Source organism: Mus caroli, unplaced genomic scaffold, assembly GCF_978045245.1.
Source record: "Mus caroli unplaced genomic scaffold, Mus_caroli_1 scaffold_9, whole genome shotgun sequence".
Lineage (NCBI taxonomy): Eukaryota > Metazoa > Chordata > Mammalia > Rodentia > Muridae > Mus > Mus caroli.
The window spans coordinates 69,848,028-69,855,465 of record NW_028227264.1 but is presented as its reverse complement, the minus strand read 5'-3'; the positions used below and the strand labels follow the sequence as shown (position 1 = coordinate 69,855,465).

The 7,438-nt window shown below is 42.1% G+C and overlaps 1 pseudogene; it reads left to right on the top strand.

The window, feature by feature from the left end:
• The first annotated feature begins 4,536 nt into the window (after positions 1-4,536).
• LOC110304052 (bifunctional phosphoribosylaminoimidazole carboxylase/phosphoribosylaminoimidazole succinocarboxamide synthetase pseudogene) lies at positions 4,537-5,829 on the top strand (annotated as a pseudogene).
• The last annotated feature ends 1,609 nt before the right edge of the window (positions 5,830-7,438 follow it).

Genomic DNA, 7,438 nt, shown 5'->3' with positions numbered 1-7,438 from the left:
CCTCTTAGCAGAAAATCACCGTTAGCCTATTCTGGAAACACATTTGTGAGCAAAAATAGGTTTTTCTACATACAAAGACCTTCATTATTTCTTTTCAAAGACTTTAGGCAGCCTGATGTTCAAAGTGTAACAGGGGTAAAAAAAAGCAGCATAAAAATTTCAACATCAGTAAAGATGAAAATTGATAATTCTGGTCTCTTTCGAAATTCTAGCTTCAGTTATCATCATGTGAAAAGCCAATATTAAAAAAAAAACAGCAGAACCTCTGAGTTAATTTAAACTTTTTTAAAGCTAGCTTTTGAATCCAATAATGATCCAAATAATATATTTGTGGTTTTCAATAACTAGTGTTTAGAAATGGGTGTAAAGATATTAGGCAAGTATCCAAATGCCTGAGGAGACAGTGAGACACTCTGAGGCAGGAGTTGCCAGAGGTGTGAGGGACAGAGCTCAGGTCCTGGCAGACCATAACAATGTAAGAGCTGGCCACCTGACCTCAAGTGGCCTTAAAGAAATCAAAACAGTGAAAAGCAGAGAGAGGATACAAATTTTAATTCCAATTTGGGGTTTCTACCCCACCTTTAGCCATTCAGTTCCCAGAAAAAAAGACACACAAACAACCTTTATAACAATAAGTCTTAATCAGCACATGAGCTGGGCAGATATCTATCCTCTATGCTACTATGTCTATTCCCCAGCCAATAATCCCATTATATAACGTGCCATGTTTCATCTGGGCCACTCTTAACTCCAATCAGCCAGCCCACATGGCCATTATTTTATGATTCTTACCTCATGGCAGCTTCTCCTCTTTCCACCTTCTCCTCTCCCCTTCGTGGTCTCTTCTGACATCGAGCACGGGAACCCTAAACCCACCTATGCCTCTTTTCCCCAGCTATTGGCTGTTGGTACCTTTATTTACTAATCAGAAATAACTTGGGAGCAAGGTCACATAGCATCACTTGGGTCTATGTTCAGACTCTCTTATCTCTGGGGCAACCAAGTATTGGGGGCCGGTACTTAGCATCACAATACATAGCAACAGATCAAACCTCAATACCCTTTCCTGGGTCTTGGCATGAAGTTATCTTCAAATAAGGACAAGATATGTTCTTAGCTAAGCAGTCCTAGTCAAGGTGTGGTCCAGCCTATCACTGACCCATCATCATCTCAGCTCCAGTCTGTCCTGCAAGGTGACCTGACATATTGCCACACAAGAGTATGAACTCTTTTTCTAAGAGACAAACTCTCCAGCTCCAATGACAACAAGCTTACAGCATTCATGTGTTGGGGTCCAACATTTCAATACTCTGATAACCAAAGGACAGACACAAGTGTCTGTCTTCAGCTAGGACAGTTAGAGAAGAGAGGATAGAAGAAAGAATGAAGAGTGTCCCTTAAGTGGGCCGGCCAAACAGGGTGTGGCAGCTCCTATCTAGAATTTCAACATTTTGGAGGATGAGGTAGAATGTTTGCCAAGAGGGTTACCCATGGTAAGTCCCAGAATACACTTGAATATAGCAAGAGACCCTGTCTCAAAACTCAAATCAAAAAATAATAATAGCCTACTGTTTTAGTCAGGGTTTCTATTTCTGCACAAACATCATGACCAATAAGCTGGTTGGGGAGGAAAGGGTTTATTTAGCTTCCACTTCCATATTGCTGTTCATCACCAAAGGAAGTCAGGGCTGGAACTCAAGCAGGTCAGAAAGCAGGAGCTGATGCAGAAGCCATGGAGGGATGTTACTTACTGGCTTGCTTCCCCTGGCTTGCTTAACTGGCTTTCTTATAAAACCCAATACTACCAGCCCAGGAATGTCACCACCCACAAGGGCCCTCCCCTCTTGATCACTAATTGAGAAAATGCCCCACAGCTGTATCTCATGGAGGCGTTTCCTCAACTGAAGCTCCTTTCTTCTGTGATAACTAAAGCCTTTAATCACAGATGACCTTGAATTCAGAGGTTTCCCTGTCTTAATCTTCTGGAATTCATAGCCACTGTGCCTCAAGATCTTCATGCCAAGATCCAGGTCAGAAACGTCTATCGAGAAGCCTTGAGATTAGGATCACTGGTGAGCCTTCCAATTCTGGATTGTAGTTCATTCCAGATAAAGTCATGTTGACAACCAGGAATAGCCACTACACCTACCCAACTGTCTTAGTTTGGATTTTATTGCTGTGAAGAGACACCATGACTACATCAACCTTTATAAAGAAAAACATTAAATAAGAGATTTAATTTATTATCATTGTGGCAAGAAGCATGGCAGCATACAGGCAGACATGCTACTGGAGGAGCTGAAAGTTCTACATCTTGATCTGCCCTCAGCAGAAGGAGACTGTGTGCCGCACTGGGCAGAGCTTAAGCATAGGAGACCTCAAGGCCCGCCTCCTACAGTGACACACTTCCTCCGACAAGACCACACCTACTCCAACAAGGCCACACATCCTAATAGTGTCATTCCCTATATGCCAAGCATTCAAACCCAGGAGTCTATGGGGGCCATCCCTATTCAAACCACCACGCTATCTGTCCTTCCTGGGATTGAAAACCAGACAAAACATTGGGTCCTCTGAAGGCAAAGTGTTGCCAAAGGATGTTGGTATATGAAATAAAATCAACCCAAAGGTTTAACGTGGGATTTTTTTAAAAATTTGATTAAGTCAGGGTAAATATTAAATGAAGGATACATGAAATGCAGACAAGAGAATGTGAAAATAAAATAATATCTTTTGTTTTTTTAATGATGTCATCACTAATATAAAAACAGTATGTATTTTTTTAATCTAGAAACAGATAGCTAATAAGAGAAAGACAGACATCTGGAGAAGAAACTGAACTTCAGCAAAGCGAGTCATGGCTACCTATAATTCCAGATCCAGGAATCTGGCGCCCTCTTCAGGACTTCAGGAGCACTACACTGACATGTGAATACCCACCCAAGAGGGCGACACTGATCTGACGCCCTCTTCTGGACTCCAAAAGCATCGACATGGGCATACACACACATACACATAACTTAAAAACTATTAAGAAGTCAAATAAATCACTCGTGATTAAGTCATAAAGTCATAAGAGGATTAGGAGTGACCTAAATTTGAGCCCTAAATTGTTTTCTCTAAATATTCGTTAGAGCATTAAGAATGGTGATCTCCCCTCCCCCATCCATTCTGGACTGTCTCCTGGCTTGGTCTTGTTCAGGGTCTTCTGCAGCAACCACACCTACTGTGTATCCATGAACACAATGTCCTGTCATATCCAGAAGTCACAAGAGATCTTCTTTGCCAAGATGAGGTGCTATTGAAAGTTGAGGACTGTTAGGAGAAGGAAAGTAGATTTTTCTTTAGAAGCATGGTCTCTGGTAGATTAACCATGCGCCAGGCCTCACACCTATATGAAGTGGATATGACCCCACAGAAACAAGCACTGACCATTGGTTTGCTTTGCTCCAAAGGCTGCCATTAAGAGAAGCCTGCCCAAGAACTGCTCGGGAAGTTTCTGCGGCAGTTTGCCACTTGCATGGCCTCATGCCAACTGCCTTACCTCCGGCTAGTTAAAGAGTCTACCGGTTCCTTCAGGACTGGACAGCAGCTGACGTTGTGTGCGAAGTTCGCGTGTGCTGATTGCTTGCCTAGACTGGTCTGCCTCTGCTGATTTGTATTTGGTGTTTGCTACAGGACTGAACTGGTGCCAAAGAAAATCGAGCTCGCCCTAAAGAACTATTGCTGAACAGATAGATTCACTTCCCCCATATCCTAATAACTTTTCTCTTTCACTCCCTTGGCTGTGTGGTTGGCTATGTAAGCCTACACCCTTGTGTATATGGGAAGGACATATTGGCCTCTTTGATTATAGGGGAACGTTTTCGATTTTTATAAAACACAGCTCACATCCACTCCTCTCACAAAGAAAAAAGAGACAGAAACTCCATAGAGGACAAGGAGGAGTTGGAGGAGAAATGGGAGTGAATATAATAGAAATACATTGTATGTATTTATAAATTTCTCAATAAATAAATAAAATATATTAAAATAATAGTGATTTCTCTAAATTTCATTTTCTTATATACTGAAATGTACAGAACTAATGTTTGATTGATTCTAACCCCACTCGGTCTTCATTGTTGGAACAGTGTCCTTGAAAGGAGTGGATGTGAGCTGTGTTTTTTAAAAATCGAAAACATTCCCCTATAATCAAAGCTTATGGAGAGACCAATCCCACAAAGAGGAAATCTTATGTAACTTGGTTCTCTCTCTCCTCACTCAGAAACACCTCCACACCCTTCAAGGCTCCTTTCTTAGAAAATGGAAGTCAATACAAATCAAAAGAGGAGGAGGAGACAATTAAGAATGTTCCAGAGACACAATGGCAGAGAGTCTATCCTTAACTAAAAGCCAACTTCTATCATCCATGTCCTGCTCCATCCTCTCTTTGACAGAGTAAAGACAGCTTTTTGAAAAAACAAAAACAAAAACAAACAAACAAACAAAAACTCCATTACTAGCAGAATAAAGATTTAAAGTCTCAACTCTTATTCTCGTGAGGTCTGCTCCTCTAGTTCACCTAGGATAATGGCGACAGCGGAAGTACTGAACATCGGGAAGAAACTCCAAAAGAAGTCTATGAATTGTTAGATAACCCAGGCAGAGTCCTCCTGCAGTCCAAGAACCAGATTACAGCAAGGGAATGCAGCTAGAAAAAAACCACCTGGAAGGCAAAGCTGCCATCACCAATAAGATCACCAGCCGTATATTTCAGTTGTTACAGGAAGCAGGTATAAAAACTGCTTTCACCAAGAAATTTGGGGAGACTGCTTTCATTGCACCCCCAACATGAAATTATTACAATTGAATGGGTATGCCAAGGAATAGCAACTGGATCTTTTCTCAAAAGGAACCCTGGGGTAAAGGAGGTGTGTAAGTTTTATCCATCCAAAGAGGAGACGTTCTACAAGGATGATGCCAGTGATGGTCCACAGTGATCTGGGGAGCAGCTCATCGCTGCTGCAGAATTGTGCTTTGTTGGCCTTGTTATAGGGCAGACTGACGTGGACATCATGAGTCACACCACACAAGCTATTTTTGAAATTCTGGAGAAATCCTGGCTGCCCAGAACTGTTTATTTGAAGATTGAACTTGGCATTGATGTAACCACCAAAGAGATTGTTCTTGCTGATGTCATTGATAATGATTCCTGGAGACTAAGGCCATCGGGAGATTGGAGCCAGCAGAAAGACAGTCTTACTGCGATCTCAAAGAAGTAACTCCAGAAGGACTCCACCTGACGAAGAAGGACTCTGAGTGGGTTGCAGACCGAGTGGAGTCGCTTCTCAAGTCAGTCAGTCAGTGCAGGGTGGTAGTGCTGATGGATTCAACCTCTGACCTTGGTCACTGTGAAAAAATTAAGAAGCCTTGTGGAAATTTGGGGATTCCGTGTGAACTTAGAGTAACATCTGCACATAAAGGACCAGATGAAACTTTGAGGGTTGAAGCAGAATGTGAAGGGGACGTCATAGCTACTGTATTTGTCACAGTGGCTGCAGAAGCAATGGTCTAGGCCAAGTGATGTCTGGTAATACTGCATATCTGGTTATCAGCTGTCCCCTGATCACACCAGACTGGGATGCTCAGGGTGTGTGGTCATCTCTTCCACTGCCCAGTGGTCTTGGCTGTTCAACTATACTTTCTCCAGAAGGATCAGCTCAGTTTGCTGCTCAGATATTTGGGTTAAACAATCATTTGGTGTGGGCCAAACTTCGAGCAAGCATATTGAACACGTGGATATCCTTAAAGCAGGCTGATGAGAAAATCAGAGAATGCAATTTGTAAAAAAAGCAATTTCATTTTTAGGGAGAAAAGTTACATCTTCCTAGTTTGGATTTAAAGAAAAAAAAATAAGCAAAATGATTTCACATAAGAGAAAACAATTCAGTTTACTAATGAATAAATGGTCCTCGATGTTTATGAGCTGGCACATTGTCAGTGGATACTATTAATATTTTCTAGCTCTGCATGCTGATATGTCCCTGTAACAACCTTAGCACTCCAGAGTCTGAGGCAGCAGGATCTCTAAGTTCAAGGCCACCCTGAACTTGCATTGAGATTCAACTTGCCGGGGAGGGAATCTTTATAGTTAGTAAAATTGGCATGGCACTACTAAATGTATTCTCACCCTCTGTAGGGTCATTGTTGGGTAAATATATAATTGAGGAACTGGAGCAATGTGTCTGCTGTTCAGAAACCAGCATGGCTCTCTTGCAGAAGACCTGAGTTTGGTTCCCAGCATCTGTGTAGACTGCCTCACAATAACTCACCTTAACTCAGGGGATCTGACCCCATGACTTCCTTATGCAACTGCTCTCAAATACAACTACATTCCCTGACCCAACACACACAATTTTAAAACAATAAACTTTTTTTTTTAAGAGAAAAATATAGCCGGGTGTGGTGGCGCACAGAGGCAGGCGGATCTCTGAGTTCGAGGCCAGCCTGGTCTACAGAGTGAGTTCCAGGACAGCCAGGGCTACACAGAGAAATCCTGTCTCAAAAAACCAAGGAGAAAGAGAGAGAGAGAGACAGAGAGAGAGACAGAGAGAGAGACACAGAGAGAGAGACAGAGAGAGAGAGAGAGAAATAAGATTTCTCACTTGGGGTTCACACAGAGACAAAGCTAGGCTCCCACATAGATTTTAGGATCAAACAAGTCCTGCTTCAAATTCTCCCCACCACTGAAGCCCCATTTGATAGCGGACAGGGCATTGTAACTCCTCAGTTTGTTTTACCAGCGATTAGATTGAGAATACTTTAATCTTCTCCTTCTCCTGAGAATAGAGCATAAAGCAGGCAGAGTTGCGGTTAGCACCTAACAGATGTGGTAAACAGGCATTTACCATGCCCACTGACAGAACCATGCCTCCTGCTGTCCACACTTGTGGCTAGCTTTCTGGTTTTTACACCACACTTCCGAATTACACTTTCCAGAGTCCAGAGACACATCCTGGGCTGACAGCTCCACCTCTAAGTACACAGACTTGGCGATGGGATTTCATCCGGCCCGTTCCATGTAAGTCATAGAAGTCACAAAAATGCTAAATAGCATTTCTGACTCTTAAAATTTGTTTCATAAAAAGTAAAGCAGATTTACTAAATCAAATATGGGCATGCATGCCTGTAACACCAGTGTTTGGGAGACAGAAGCAGGAGGATCCGGAGTTCAAGTGTAGCTTAAGGATATCCTGGGCTACAGGAGACTTTGTCTTAGAAAAAAATAATAATTAAAAATAAATTTTAGTTTTTTGGTTTTTTTTTTTTAAGAGGGAAAGAGATGAGGAAAGAGGGGAAGGAAGAATAAAGGAATCTAAAATTTTCATTTAAAATAGTCTGTGGAACAGGCCCAAAAGGACAGTGTGTTCATTAGGGTTTTTTTGTTGCTATGAAA